Source organism: Cervus elaphus, chromosome 32, assembly GCF_910594005.1.
Source record: "Cervus elaphus chromosome 32, mCerEla1.1, whole genome shotgun sequence".
Taxonomy (NCBI): Eukaryota; Metazoa; Chordata; class Mammalia; order Artiodactyla; family Cervidae; genus Cervus; species Cervus elaphus.
This window is the reverse complement of record NC_057846.1, coordinates 24,962,364-24,979,241: the sequence shown is the minus strand read 5'-3', so window position 1 is coordinate 24,979,241 and position 16,878 is coordinate 24,962,364. Positions and strand designations below refer to the sequence as shown.

Below are 16,878 nucleotides of genomic sequence, written 5' to 3'. Positions count from 1 at the left end.
ATAAAAGATAAAAAGTGTAAGTTAATATTCTAGTTTTAATAATTCATGTCAATCTGTGAAAATAATCTTACAAATTCTCATCTCTTCAAATATTTTAACTTGAACAAAAGCACATTATTATCATGGTCTGATGTTTTTCTTATGTTGGCCAGAAATTTACTGGTTTTATTTTGTAATAGCTTTCTTAAAATTGCACTTAAAACATAGAGTAATCTCTCCTCTTTATCACAAAACATACAGTTGCCATACCCAAAGTATTATGTAATATGAATCAATTTGGGGTTATATATTCTTGAATTTGGGGCTTCACAGGTGTCTCAGCAGTAAATAATCTGCCTATAATGCAGAATGTGCAGGAGATGCCACTGGTTTGATTCCTGGGTCAGGAAGATATCCTGGACGAGGGCATGGAAACCCACTCTGGTGTTCTTGCTTTGGAGAATCCCATGGACAGAGGAGCCTGGCGGGTTACAGTCCATAGGGTCACACACGACTAAAGCAACTGAGCATGCACACTTGAATTTATACAAATGAGCTCTATGATCCTTAGCATTAGAAGTTAAAGAAGCAGAATAAAGAACTAATGTATATTGAATCTCTAGCTTCTACATTTAAGATGTGTATCCTTAATTCCACTATTAAAATTGCTTTGTGTTTTCAGCATGATGCTAGGTAGTTTATATATGCTGTTTCAATGAATCCTCTTGACACTTCTCTCAAGTATGTAAAATGATATGTATTTTATATGTGAGAAAGGTAGAATAAGAATTGAAATCATTTGCTCTCAGGCAGCATTAATAGATGTCAGAACAGTTCACGATCTCAAAGCCTGTGTGACACCACCAGGCAGTGAGAGGCAACTGTGCTAATTTATGTCGGAGGCTAGATTCAAACACCATTTTTAACTTAGGGACCCTTCTTTCCCAAAACACAAGTTCTCACAATGCAAGGAATGCAGTTCCCTAGTAATGCACATTGTAGCTATTTTTGATATTCATTCCAGAAACTCAGACATTCTGAACAAAACTTGTTCTCAGCTTTTAAGAAAGTTTTGGCTGTTCTTCAACCACAACTTTGGCTTAACTTTCATCACATGACCTAATAAAGTACAGATGATATGAAAGACAGTCTCCATCTGTGAATGGGAGGAGACCAACCCCTGATGCCGACTCTTCTAGGAGGATGCAAAGCACCCGCATGCAAACCTTTTCCAAAAGTAGAAAAAAATTCAGGTAATTCACATGGATGTTAGGTTGAAGTAAAAAGTAATGAAAAGGAAAAAGTCTAGCCACAGTCGCAAAGTTGTTGGGCTAACCCAGAGGAAAGAAATGTTTTAGTAGTAGCAATCTGTAATTTACTCTTACTGTTATGAAATGTCACTGAGGAAGTCTCCAAACAAGTATGCTTTGTGGTAGGTAAATTGTCATGAAAAATATGAGGGGGTAATTCTTCCATTTTAAGATGCTGAGAGCAGCAGGAAATGTAACCACTGGCTGTAGATTCAAAGCCTTAGAGGACCTACAGAATGGAGATCTGGCTCCGCTCAAATACAGTTCCTGGATTTGATCTGCAGTTGTTTAAAAGTTGAGTCATTCTGGATGCATATTTACTCTGAAGTTAATGGTGAAGGATTACATTTCAAAATAAAGACAGCATTATTTTGTTTTTCTTCAAATCATCCTGTGACCCTAAAAAAATCTAAAATTATTCTTCAAAATAAATTTCAGTGATTCTCAGCAACAAATGAAAAGGTAAATTAAAATTGAAAAAGAAAGAGAAAGCTAAATAATAGTAAAAATGAAAAGTAATATTTGGGAGTCTATTTTTATTACTCAAAACCAGCAAAACAGACCTGAGACTTTTTTGAAATAAATGTGATTTTTTTTCAAGAATTTACATTTTCTTAATTTAAAAATATGATTCATGATTTCCCAAATTTTTGAAATTTCTTTTGAAAGAATTGTTTTCTTTAAGTATTTTTCTGATTTTTTTTTAAAAATAACATTATTGAGGTATAGTTCACATACCATAAAATACACCCATCCTGAAGTGTACAATTGATGGTTTTTAGTATTCTCACATCCTTGGACATTCATCACCACAATCAATTTTAGAGCATTTTCATCACCCTTTAAAGACAACCTTGTAGTCTTTAATTATCACACCTTCTCCTAATCATCGTGTCTTCTGTAGCCCTGCATGCGTGCTAAATCACTTCAGTCCTGTCTGACTCTTTGTGACCCCATGGGCTGTAGTCAGGCTTCTCTGGTCCATGTGATTCTTCAGGTAAGAATACTAGAGTGGGTCGCCATGCCCTCCTCCAGGGGGTCTTCCCGACCCAGGGATTGAATCCTCGTCTCTTGCATCTCCTGCATTGGCAGGAGGGTTCTTTACCACTAGTGCCACCTGGCAAGTCCCCAAGTCAACATCTGTAGGCTTAAGCAACTGTTATTAATCTAGCCATACTTTCTACCTATGAATTTGCCAATTCTGAACACTTTATATAAAAGGATCATACATTATGTGGTCTTTTATGACTGCTTAATACTTAGCATAATGTTTTCAAGGTTCATCATGTTGTAACATATATCAGAATTCATCCTTTTTTATTGCCAAATAATTCCATTGTGTGGTTTTACTGCTTTTTTATTGATCCATTGATCAATTAAAGAAAATTTGGGTTGTTTACACTTTTTGCTGTGATGGAAAATGCAACTGTGAATATCATGTACACATATTTGTAAGGACACGTTTTCATTTCTCTTGGGTATAGATCAAAGAGTAGAATTGCTGGGTCCTATAGTAACTCTATCTTTTAAGGAACTGCCTGTAATGGGTAGGGTATGCTGTACATTTTAAGTTGTAACAATTTTCAGTTTGTTTAACTTACTTTTTCTTGTTATAAGGGCAAAGGGTGACAACTCTTTACATGTCTGAGCTGAAACTGGAAATCCTGATACCCTCACCCCCTTCTCCAGAAACCCATTTGTCTTTCTGAACTGTGGATTTCTCTGTCCTGATGCTATGTGGGCAGAGCTAGTGTGCCGGCTTCCTGTTGCCGTGGCCTCCGTTACTGTGGAGCACGGCTTCTAGGGTGTTCAGGCTTCTGTGGTTGCGGCCGTGGGCTTGGTAGTTGTGGTACACAGGATTAGTTGCTCCGTGGCGTGTGGGATCTTCCCAGATCAGGGATCAAACCTGTGTCCTTGCATTGACAGGCAGATTCTTTACCACTGAGCCACCAGGGAAGCCTGCTGAGTAGAATTTTAATGAGCTTGAATTTTCTCTTTTCTGAGATTGTGTTAAGTGTTTTCTACCAAGAATCCTTGTATCCCCTGGGGAGGATTTGTCTTCACGTCAGTGTAGAGGCTTGGCAATGTTTGGTTTTGCCCTTAGTACTGTGTGTATTTCCAGTGCCACCCAACACAGTGAAACAAAGCTAGGGAGAAACCACAATTTTATGCTTCTTTCCTTTCTTTTTAACTTTGTTTTCATTCTTTGTTTTCCCCTTTCTCTCCCTTTCTCTAAAATCTATGGCAGAGTTGTTGTATTTGTTTGTTTAATTCCCTCCTGATTTTTAAGTTCTTTGTTAATCATTTATTATAATTGGGATACTTGTGTTTACTATCCTGGTGATGTCTACTTGGGAGTCTAAAGGAAACCGAATTTCAAGTAGAATATTTTAGCTAATATTTGTAAAGATGTTTAAAATATTTTTTTTAATATGGGGGCAAAAAAAAAGATTCTTTTTCCCTTCAAGTAAAAGACGACCAGGAAGGGAGAAATCAGTGGCAGACTGCCTGGCTGGTGGTGAGCAGGTGCCAGGCTCATCCTGATTGTGCTGCCAACTCTGACTCTGACTGACTTTGGACAGAGACATCTACATTCTTCAAGTATTATTTATGTATTATATTCCCAACATTGTATCACTGGGGATTCACTGATGAATAAGACAAATTCTTACTCTCATAGACTTGCAGCCCAGTTAAATGTTCCTTTAAAATTTTAATATGTTTAGTGCCCACTTTCCCATTTTAAGATGAGTCTTACCAAAATACTGGATGGGATAGGACCTTTCACTCTAGCATTCTTTGATTTCCAAGGAAAAGAATGATATGACTTGAACAGGTATGTGATGAAAAAATAAGGAATCTCTGTCATGGGGAATTTAGCTAAAGAAAACATAGAGCTGATAGGTTTGCACTTAAAACACTTTAAAAGGATTGGGGAGTCCATTGACATATTAGATGTCCATACTTTCCAAAAATGTCAAAGTTCTTAAGTTACTGAATAGGACGTTGAAAAATCTGATGTCTTTGAGCTCTATACAGTGTGGTTTCTTGGCAACTTAGAAGAAGGAACTTTTCCTTGCTTATCCACATAATACATTTTTTAAAACTTTTTTTTAAATTGAGTTGATGTACAGTATATGTTTCAGGTGTACACCATAGTGATTTGCAATTTTATATTCCATCTATAGTTATAAAATTTTAGCTGTACTTCCTATGTAATACATTTTTCAGCTTAAACATTACCAAGCCTGCTACTGTGTTCCATAATTCTCAGTTCTGTAATCATGGAGACGAAATATTGCAGTGGTTTAACATGACAGGTAAACAAAGGATAGAAGGGATTTTATTAAATCTCCTAATTTGGGGACAAGAGAACACATTAAGAATCATTGTCCCTGTTCCCAGTTTTTCTCTGTGGGTCCAAATGGCTGAACATTGAACTCCAAGAGGAGAAAAGGTGAAGGATTTGATTGGGACTCCCTTCTCTTCCCTGTGCAAAAGCTGCAGTTAAAAAAACAGAGGGGTAAGAGCATGTGTTATAAGTATTTAACTTTACGAAAATACCAGGAACCTTGTTGCAGATGCTCCTTCACCTTCAGATTACTTATTTACTCCACATACAGTTCATTAGAACTTCACTTAAAGATAAAGATAAATAGCAAATAATAGTATCTTTCATCTAAAACCAGAAAATCTAAGTCTTTTCAAAAAGCACTGCACAAGGAATAAAATATTAGCTGCAAAGGTCTTACTTGCCTGTGTCTCAAGTCCTAGTCATGTAAGTTAAACACGAAGATGCTTTTCTATGAAGTCTAATACCCAACTCATTTTTTTTTTTTTTTTGCATAAGCAGAAGACTGGAAATAAATCAGATGTCAAAGAACAGAAAAAGTTGTTAAATTATGGTATATACATAAAACGAAATTCTAAGCAGCTAATTAAAAAGTGTTGTTTAGCTGCTAAGTCACGTCCAACTCTTTGCAACCCCATGGACTGTAGCCCCTCAGGCTCCTGTATCCATGGGATTTTCCAGGCAAGAATACTGTAGTGGGTTGCCATTTCCGTCTCCAAGGGATCTGTGCAACCCAGGGATCAAATCTGCGTCTACTCCATTGGCAGGCAGATTCTTCACCACCGAGCCACCTGGAAAGTCCCAAAAGAGATTCAACTTCACCATACAGACTGGCCCATATGGGAATCAAACCCATGACCTTGGCGTTACTAGTACTACACTCTAACCAACTAAGCTAGCCAGCTGAATTTGCTACATAGAATTTCATTGTATGGATATACCAAAATAAGAGGATGTACGCTCTTATTTTTAGTGTATGTGTATGGCTTGGGTGGGGGGGCAGTCAAGGCAGGTTTTAAATGTAAATTTCAAGAATACCTAAGACATTTGCTATCATACAAGAAAAAAATGTCTGTTGATGTCTTAAGTAAAACAAGGAAACGGAGCCCCCACTATGGCCTCTGAACTTTGCACCGATACTATGCTCATCATTAGTGTACATACCTTGTGGACACTGAATCTTTTTTCCACGTTTGGCTTCAAAACTACCTGGAGCATCATGGTAACCAGAGAAGTGATGTTCAGAGCTTCAGGAGACAGCATTTAATCTAAGTGCAGCTCCTGGAAATAAGACAAATTTAGAAGATTTCATCTGATATTAGGAATCGCCAAGTTGGTCCAGCTGCCTCTGCAGTCCCATTTTTATTTGAAGTGTCTGCCAAACCATGAACACCATGATCATAGCTAGCATTCACTGACCTCTTTCTCTGTACCAGTTGCTTTTTGTCTGTTGATTCATTTATTTCTCATAATGATCTCCTGAATAAGGTACAGTTGTCTTTGTTTTAATCTAAGATTAATGGGGAAAGTAGGTGACTTATTCAGGACCACACATCCAGTGAGTTGAACCAGACCTGAAATATAAGCAGTCTGACTTTAAAGGCCTTGCTTTTATTTGCTGTCTTATCCTCTCTGAGGCTGTTTCAGCCCAGGATGCTGTGACACTATGCAAAGGTGGTTGTGATTTGAGAAAGCTAGACTCTTGTTGGCCCAAATTCTCACCCCAGCGCAGTATGGCAGCACCGCACACTGGCATAGGAATTTGGCTCTGAAATAGTTCTAACACTAAGTCAGATTACCTGGCTTATGTTGAAAGGTTTTGTGCTTGGCTATTGTCAAAGGTATCATTGAAGCATCATTAAATGATGCCACACGATCGTTCACTCTGGGCACCTAACAGCAACAAACAAACCTACCTGCAAACATTCCAAAAGGCTTCACGATTGCTTTTTCCTGCATCCTACCCACCAGTCAAATGAGTGATTCACTCATCCCCACAAAGACCCATGTTCCTCTTGAATCTGCAAAGTCTTATACTTGTGCCTGTTTAAATGTTGCCCATTCTCATAAAAGACGCTTGCTCCTTGGAAGAAAAGCTGTGACAAATCTGGACAGCATGTTAAAAAGCAGAGACATTACTTTGCCAACAAAGTCTGTTTAGTCAAAGCTATGGTTTTTCCAGTAGTCATGTATGGATGTGAGAGTTGGACCACAAAGAAGGCTGGGCCCCAGAGAATTGATACATTTGAACTGTGGTGTTGGAGAAGACTTTGAGAGTCCCTTGGACAGCAAGGAGATCGAACCAATCAATCCTGAAGGAAATCAGTCCTGAATATTCATTGGAAGGACTTTTGCTGAAACTGAAGCTCCAATACTTTGCCCACTTGATGTGAAGAGCCAAGTCATTAGAAAAGACTCTGATACTAGGAAAGATTGAAGGCAGGAGGAGAAGGGGATGACAGAGGATGAGATGGTTGGATGGCATCACTGGCTCAATGGACATGAGTTTGAGCAAGCTCCAGGAGATGGTGACGGACAGGGAAGTCTGATGTGCTGCATTCCACGGGGTTGCAAGGAGTCAGACATGACTGAACAACTGAACAACAACAAATCCTCATGGTTTCAACGATATGCAAGATCTCTTCATTTTTCTAAGTGGAAGTATCAGTTCCTTCTGCATTTTCATTGTGATGTTTATCATTCGTTATCCTCCTCATCTAACAACTATTTTATGCCTTCCTTATTTCTCTTCCCTAGCTGGCCCAGATGGTAAAGAATCTGCCTGCAATGCAGGAGTGAAAGTGAAAGTCGCTCAGCCATGTCTGACTCTCTGTGACCCATGAACTGCAGCCTGTCAGGCTCCTCTGTCCATGGAATTCTCCAGACAATTCTACTGGAATGGGTAGCCATTCCCTTCTCTAGGGGATCTTCCCAACCCAGGGATTAAATCCAGGTCTCCTCCATTGCAGGCAGATTCTTTACTGTCTGAGACACCAGGGAAGCCAGAAGACCCGGGTTTAATCCCTGGATCGGGAAGATCTCCTGGAGAAGGAAATGGCAATCCACTGCAGTATTCTTATCTGGAGAATTCCATGGACAGAGGAACCTGGCAGGATCCAGTCCTTGGTGTTTCAAAGAGTTGGACATGACTATGTGACTGTCACACACACACAGCCATAAAGGCATGTCTTTCATACCAAATTTGGTCTTCTGTACACCACATTGCCTTGCCCACAATAGGAATTCGGCACACATTTTTGGGAAGAAATTCATGAAGAATGAATGAAATATGTTGAGGAGCCCTGATGCAAGGGAGTGTTTGCATATTTTAAGGAAGTGGTTGATAGAAGCAAACACTGATGCAGCAACTGAATACTTTGGCATTGCCTCCATCAGGCAGGACAGTTACTCAAAGGACGCAATGCTTGTTTTCACTCAGTACTACCCAGATGCATGTGAAACTCCTCTCATAGATCGTTGTGGGTATTTGGCTATCATATTTCACTCCAGTGGAGGTGTATGGAAGCATGACTAAGATGGCAAAAATCAGATCAGCATGGGGTATTTAGGATAAAATAGCTGCCTTTGCATGTGGGCATTCTTTGGGATTTACACAAGGAAACTAACAGAGAGATGAGAGTCCTCCTAATTTCACTTTCTATTTCAATAGACACTTGCCAGACTTTCCTTCCTATCAAAGACATGGGTAAATCCTACTTTGTAGAACATATGGCAGAATAATTTAACTATGACATCAGAGAAACCGCAGTATCTCTGAACCTCCTTGGCTTCCTTCAGAGTTGTGGGAGATGCAGATAGAGCTGTTTGCAGGACATTAGACTCTCAAGATTTAATCCTTGCTCTCCAGTATCTGACTCTCAGCCTCTCCCTTCTGGACACTTGAACGTTGTGTATCCATAAATGAGAGCTCCTTAGGCATTGGCCTCAGGCTGCAGTCCATGGGGTTGCAAAGAGTCAACTGAGCGACTGAACAACAATAACAAAGTTTTGTAGAAAGCAAAAGGTATGTTCATAATAGGGGATTTCCTCTTCTCACTGCCTTCCCATCCTGGTATTAAAGTACCGGAAGATCAGTTTTTTGTTTTTGTTTTTTCCCCAAAGATGGCTTAGTGGCTTACAGATTAGAGCAAGGGGCAGTAAGTGATGTGTGTGAATGAAGTCAAGGTGTTGGGCAAGTTGCCTGTAATGTTCCCTCTGCATGGAGAGAAATCTTCTCTAGCGAGTTCCCTGGATCCCCTTCTGCTTACTCAGGGCTCAGCTCACACAGAGGCATTTACTACTTCTTTTCTAGGCTGACCATTCCATTCCCACTGACACCTTTTCTCTACAAATGGTGCTGACAGTGTTTCCATATCCCGGTTCCCGTGGTCCTGGGAGATGTCCTATGTGGGGATATATCCTCATCGACCACTTTAAGTATTTAACCTGTGTGAGGCATAAACACCAGCTCCCTCCTAGGATGGAACATCTGCTGGAGAGGCAGTTACCCTCCCTTCTTTTGCCTTTTCAAGCCAGCCAAGTGTATTCTTATGACTCCCTTAATTCTTCATTCTGCATTTCAGCTCCTTTCCTTTCTACTTTTCTCCAGGGCTAAAAATAATTATTCTTCTTTGTTTTCCAAGGATCTTCTTTTTAGAACTCTCAGAATCTCCTTTCTTGCATGCATGCTCAGTCGTGTCCAACTCTTTGTGACCCATGGACTGTAGCCTGCCAGGCTCCTCTGTCCGCGGGATTTCCCAGGCAAGAGTACTGGAGTGGCTTGCCATACCCTCTTCCAGGGCATCTTCCCAATGCAGGGATCAAATCCATGTCTCCTGCATCTCCTGCATTGGCAGGCAGATTCTTTACCACTGAGCCACCTGGGAAGCCCCAAGGCTTCCCAATTAAATATAAGATATAAATTTCCCTTCTTTGTCATAGCAACCAATTCCCATATGTAAATAACCCCTCAAATCTGAAATATACTTGTAAAACTTTTCTATTTTAATTTGTGCCCTTGTTAGGATGTCAGTACTTTTACATTGACAAGAGATAATAAAAAATTTAAATATCTAAGGTTTTTGCATACAATTCTTAATAGCCTTTGGCTGGATACTCTTGTTGGTTTGCTCAAACTCCGTTATACCTGATCTGTATCTGGGAAGGTTGCCGAGTTAACAGGCACACTCTTCAGACTCCTTTAATGCTAGGATTGTGGATGGATGCAATCGTGAGAAATTAGGAAGACAGGAATGAGCAGAGTCCCATCTTCCTGAAGGTTTTGGATGGTGCTGCTGGCAAGCAAGTTCATGGAAATACTGAGTTCCTCCAGCACCAGACAATGGCTATTACAAGGATTCTCGGCTGTTAAGACAAGTGGTGGCAGAGGACTCAGTTTTAGCTTCTTATTTCCAGCAAGACTCCAGTGTGTGGCCTCAGAGACAGTAGTTCTGTTTTCTGTTCTGTGTCGTTTTGTGGATAATTCCGAGAGATTAAACTCCTTGCACCTTCTACAGATCTTGCAAATATCTAACTTACTGTATTGAATACCTTTCTGCTTAAGATGCCTGGAGTTCTCTCTAGTTCTGGCACCAAACCCTGACTCATATGTCCTCCCCCACCCCATGCTTATGTAGGAAATGTGACCTCCAGGTCTATCCTTCTTAGAGGGTCTCCCCCATTGTTGGCAGTCTCAGCTCTCAGCGGTCACTGCCAAGAGTGTGTGCTCATCACATCATCCAGAGTCTTATCATGAGCTTCCATATTTTGATTTCTCAACATGCCGTTCCCTCTCGATCATGTCTCACCCCCTCTCCCCTCTTCCGTGACTCCCTTTCTTGCATCACAAGCTTTAGAATCTTCCTCAGTTTCTTTATTAAACCATTAGAGCAAAGTGAACTATTTCTTCCGTATTTGGTATACAGTTCCATCACTGAACTTATCATGTGACACTGCAGAAGGCCTTCAGATTTCTGTCTCCTAGACTGTTAGTTCTTTGAGCTGTGGTACGTTGTACCCCTTTTGTTCTCAAACATCTAAAACATGGATAATAATTACTTGATAAAATTTTGAATGAGTAAATGGAAATTATTCATGGCTCCTCAGTGGCTTCATATATAGTATTTCTATTTCCCTTGGTGCACTTTGCTTGATTTACTTTATAGCTGCATATAAATAATAGTGGCCTGTTGGACGCTGCACTGTCCAGCAATGAAGTAAAGCATTAAAACTTTCCACCCTCATGAACAGCATTTACACATGTTTTCTGGCTATTTTCGCACTGTTTTACCCCACTCATGTGTTTGAATATGATCTGATTTATAACATAAATTCTCAGAGGAGAGAATAGAATTTGTTTAGATTGTTTAATATAGATACTGTGGCTGAATCTTCAAAAATATACTAGCAGATAGTAATTTAAATACTCATACTAAGTGGGACATTCATTGAGGGCTTTTCCATACTATGGTTGAACAGAAGAGTATCCATATTTGTTGCATCGTGTGTATAAAGAACAGGTAGTCAAACTGTCTCCTATTATGAGGGGGAAAATTACAGCAAATGGCTCTTACACTACTTCTGAACAGTGGTATTTCCTTTTATGGGAATTCCTATTTGAATGTGGTCTGAGAATTTATTACAAGACTTCTGTTAATACTGAAATGTGAAACTAACTTTCTGTATAAAATTTTACTTTCTACTAAATTTCTCATTCAACGTGATCATTAAAAAATGTGCATTTATGAGAATGCCAAGACAAGGACTGTATAAAAGTTTATTTGTCTTTCTGTAATAGAATGTGAAAGAATTGTTTTTCTGACACTATGTACTTTTAGCTTTTTTTTTAATGAACTTTTTTTCAATTCTTTTTCTTGGAAGAGATGTTATTCCTAAGAAACATTAAGCAATTTTTTTAAACTGAAAATTGTTACCACCATTTCATGATTTCGGGTTTTCTTTATCCAAAGTCAGAAGTTAGTAATGAGTGCAAAATATTTATTAGGAATGAAGGTATAAAATAGGGTTATAATGGAATACTGACAGATTTTATATTGTTTTCATAACCATTGCTAAGCTCCCTAAAGAAATATATATTCCCCCAGGAGAACACACACACTGAATGTGTTTCTGTAAATGGGTTATTTTCACATGAAGTTCATTCCGAGATACTTATACAAACCAGAAATCTTTGCATCTTTGAGAACAAAAATTGAAATTTGTCCAGTTATTGGGCAATATGGACACTGTCAACATCAACATACTCAGTGATTTCTGGTACATTTATATTAACTACATATCTACTAATTGTAGACTCTATTTTAGACATAAGTTTTCTTTTTAATAATATACAGTTTTTATTTTTCTTTTTAATTAATTTTTTTGGCAATGCCACATGGCATGCGGGATCTTAGTTTCCCCACCAGAGATCAAACCCAGGCCCCATGCCATAGAAGCACAGAGCCCTAACTACTGCTGCCATGGAAGTCCCTAGAGACAAGTTATATTTATGATTTTAATATTAAATGAACTGAAAACACTCTTTTAAAATATTTTTTTAACATTTAAATATTTAAATGATTCTGCATGGCGACTCAAGGAATAAGATGACGCCCCTACAAAAATTTGGTTTGGATGTTACGACTGATGGTACCATCCACACACCAACAGGGTGCGAACAGTTTATAAGACATTTGCAAGAGAGGACATCCCACATGGGCTGAAAAAAGAGAGGCTTGAGAAAGCAAGAAGAAAGCCTGGCCTGGGGGTTTCTATGGTGGCTGGAATGGCAGGAAAGTGGAAGTGTTGGTTGCTCAGTCATGTCCGACTCTTTGAGACCCCATGGACTGTAGCCCCTCTGGCTCCTCTGTCCATGGGTTTCTCCAGGCAAATATACTGGAGTGGGTTGCCAGTCCCTTGCGGGTGGGGGTTTTTTGAGTGGCATGAACTTCCTCTTGGTACCAAGAGAGAAAGCACCCAGACTTTTATGTCATCTTGTCTGGATATACAAGGGGAGGAGAGAGGGGTGAGGCTTAAAAGCTGTTAGCAGTCAGATATCAAAAATCAAGTCAGAATCTTTCATTATGCTTGGAATTTGCTCGTTTATGTAATACTGAGCTGCCTTAGAAGTTAACAATGCCTTATATTGCACAACCTGACAAGCAGAACAAAACAAACAAGAGCCCTGGATATAGATACACTGAGTTCACATTCTAAGTTGTTGTTTGTTTTCTTTTCACAGGGCTCTAATGAGCAACGGATGAGAAAAAACAGTTGCAGACGTCTGGTGCACACAAGAGATGGTCCATAACAGTAAGTCTTTATATATTTCGCTTGAGATTTTCTCAAACATTGATGCCTCTATGGCAAATTTGATTGCTGTCGCTGCAGATCAAATAAAATTAAATTTAACCTTTGCCCAAAATAAACACAGTGGAACACTAGTTAAAATGGTAAGGACAGATTTTAACCTGTAATAATTTGCCATAGAGTCTAGCATGAACTGAACTCAACTTTGATGTGTACAGAGGCGAATGGGCATTTTAGGGAGAAAATGTGGGTTTAGAGAGGGGGCGATCAGGGGCTTGGTGAACAGAGTCTGATAAATGAAATATTACAAAAAGCAGGCCTAGGGATTGATCCATGTGAAATCCATGAGGGTTTGCTAACTGGTGCTTGTTGAAAAGTCGAAGTTTAGCTCCACTTTTCCCAGAGAGACTGAGAGACGCAGGCCAATCTCTGGGTGTTGGCTGAAACAGTGGATTTCTTTGGCAGCATTGAATTTTCTCAGGCAAGTGCTTTAGGGGTGGCTAAAGTCTTCCCAGGGATGCAGCCTTGAGCTGCTAGAAACTATGTTAGTGTTTGTTCAGGTCTCTGAAGGTCAGGCTGGAGGCCTAGTTAAAAAGAGAGTTCAGTGGACCCTGGTTAGAGTTTGGTCAAGGAGAGAATCTTGGCACCTTAAAAGGGAATATTAGAGAAATGGCTTTTGGAAATTTATACTAAATTTGAAAACTGCTAAAATTGTTTATTAGCATAAATTTTAAAATTCTGAGTCTTGTTTAGAGATAAAAATCTCAGCACATGAAGTTATTCATATTAGTATGAGGTTGAAAAAGTATATGAGATTTGTTCTTTCTTTGGCTAAAGTTTACAAAGACAGTTTTTAAATTTTACTTTGAAATAATTACACATTTACAGGGAATTGCAAAAAAATATGTATGGGAGGTGTCAGATACTTTTCATTCAGCCTCCACCAGTGGTAACATCTGACATCATTATAGTACAATATCACAATCAGGAAGCTGACATTGTACAGTCCAAAGAGCTTATTCAGGTTTTATGGGTTTTGTTCTTAGGCAGGAAAGTTAGTATTCTACCTCTACAGTGATAAATGCTGCATCTGCAATGCAGATAAAAGACCCTTTGGTCATCCAAGCTTTGGCAGGTACCCATGACTTGAGTTGTACTCTTCAGTACTGTTAATTCTGTCATCTCTGTACACAGGCTCAATCCTTTCTCTCATTCTTTGGCCTTGTTTTGCTTTGCTTTATTTTGACATAACTTCAGGCTCTCATAAAAGTTGTAAGAAAAATTCCCATATGCCATTTATGCAGATTACTCAAATATTCATATTTTACCACATTTACTTTACCCATCCCACACATTCATGCACATTTGTTTAGCTGTTTTCTTCTAAATACTTTAGTGTTTACTTCAGAGCAAAGACATGGCTTTTTGCAACTCCAATACAACTTTAAAAATCAGGAAATTAGCAATGACATGATATTATGAGACACTCTGTATAATTTACTCAGATTTTGCCAGTTATCTCAATAGTATCCTATACAGCAAATGTACTCAGTTGTCATGATTTCAATCTCCTTTAATCCGGAGCACTTCCTCAATAAACATTCCTTTGTTTTCTGTGACACTGACACTTTTGAAGAGCACAGGCCAGTTATTTTTGTGGACTGTCTGTCAACTGAGATCTGTCTTCTTTTCCCTCTTGATTAGGGTCAGGCTAAGCACTTTTAGTCAAAAATGCCATATAAGTAATTCTAGTTGTTCTCAGTGCCTCAGATGCGGAGGTGGAAGAAGTCATTTGTGCCATTATTGGTTATATTAACTTTGATTGCTTAGTTTAGTTTGTTTTCACAGCTTTATCCAGTATAAAGCTATTATTTTTTTCTGCCTGTGCGAACATAACCTTGGCTCCCTCCCCTTCCCCTAATTCTTTAAGGTTCAACTCAAAGATTGTCTTCTGCTTGACATATTCTCCACTGTATACCTATATTATTAAGAACTTAACTTCATTACTGTGTTGATTATATGGGAAAGTAACATTTTTTCTATAGTACCTAGTAGGTCAGAGACCTTTGTCATTAAGGACTTTATCATATTCACCACTGTATATTCTAGAAAAATAATAGGTTCTCAATAACTGTTAATTGACTAAGCTAGCAAATGAATAAATGAACTCCAAAAGGTAGATTTAAGAAGTATTGCCTTCTCTGTTTTATAAAGATGAATAGTGAAGGTCAGCAGAAAATGGTGATTTATGACCGCAGGATCTTAACATCACTGTTGATTAGGTAGCAAAGGATATTACTGAGCTAATTTTGGGGGAGTTCAAAAGCCTGCTTTAATTTACCATAACTCAACAACAGGGAAGGCAAGAGACTTTTTACATCCAGGTTCACAAGCCTAGATGGGTTAGAAAATGTTTCGTAACTGTTGATAGTCCACCGGATACATCAGTTAGCGATAGAGTACAGCCCACCGCAACTCTAGTGAACTGCAGTAGCACTCCTTTTTCACGCACACTCTTCTGTGGGTTATCTGAGAATCAACCCATCTTGGCTGAGGCCAGCGGGCTGGCTGTAAGCTTCAGGGTGGATCCAGTGAGGCTCATTTATCCCCATTGTCCTGAGCAGCAGACCCTCCCAGACGGGAGGGACAGTTGGCAGAGGCCACAGCAGGCAGCGCCTCCCCGGGCCGGGGAGCAGAAGCAGCGCACGGACCCTGACGTCCACCTCCTGCTCTCCAGAGCCAACCGCGTGGCCAGGCCCAGCCTCAGGAGGGCCGGTCCATGCCCTCGGCGCGGGTGTGCAAGGGGGACAAGTAATGAGGAAGAGGAATTCTGGGTAAATAATGCAATTACTGCAGAAGTGCAAACACAGGGATGGATATATGCCAACTTCCCAGCTGAGTTGAGGAGGGACCCAGCAAGGTTGCAGATTATCTGAGAGATCTCCTGAGTGTCCAGGTACCCGGGTGCAGGCAAGCGTGCCTACCTGGCATGTGCCGGCTCCCCCTCCATATTCCCTATGCTCTGCCAAGTCCATATTCTCATCAGATCTAGAAATCCCATCTTCCCAATGACTACATATGTGTGCCACCTAAGGCATTTAAACATTTTGATGTTCACCATATGCCCAGCCTAATTCACACAGTTGTTGGCAGAATAAAAAGTCACACAAGAGAAAATACCAAAAAGTTGCAAATACGATAGTAATAACGCCTTACTGTTATTGCTACTCTTTTGCTCTTCAGTCCAGCTGTCGGTTGCTCCCCAGAACACATGGAGATGCGCGTACTCTGAGCAGGAGAGCTCACTCCTGAGTAGAGACACACCAAGGTTTATGCTAGCATGTATGGGACAGAAGTAAATGAATTCTTCCACTTCTGTAATTCCTAGAAAGGACACTAGAAAATGTCCTGGACGTCAGGGGTAACTTTTCAGCAATTGAAAAAAAAGGAGGGAGAGAAAGATGAATAAAATTCTAAAAGGAAAGCATCCTTCGGTAGAAATCCAGTTTTCAACAGATATTTAGAATTGAATTTTGTTCTTGTTGTTGATTTGGTATAGTTTATTACAGTTGCATATAAAAACCATGTGAACTCCACAAAGTAGATGGTTTACCCTCCACAATAACCACAAATAATCTGCCATAATGTTGCATTTTGCCATTTATATGTTTCACAGAAACTCATACTCAAATAGGATTATAACACACTAGTTTAGGGAAAGGATTGTTTTTTCTTTTGCACTTTTTATTTTATATTGAGGTATATTGGATTAATAATGTCGTGATAGTTTCAGGTAAACAGCTAAGGGACTCAGCCTTACTATGTATGTATCCATTCTCCCCCAAGCCTCCTTCCCATCCAGGCTACCACATAACATTGAGCAGAGTTCCCTGTGCTATACAGTAGGTCCTTTTAGTAGAACTGAATTTT

At 39.5% G+C, this 16,878-nt stretch overlaps 1 long non-coding RNA gene across 1 annotated transcript in view; it reads left to right on the top strand.

The window, feature by feature from the left end:
• LOC122688086 overlaps window positions 1–16,878 on the top strand; it is a 157,530-nt gene that overhangs the window by 114,825 nt on the left and 25,827 nt on the right. Inside the window, exon 4 of the long non-coding RNA XR_006339323.1 lies at window positions 12,881–12,951. This is a non-coding gene — a long non-coding RNA (uncharacterized LOC122688086). The remainder of the gene's footprint in view (window positions 1–12,880; window positions 12,952–16,878) is intronic.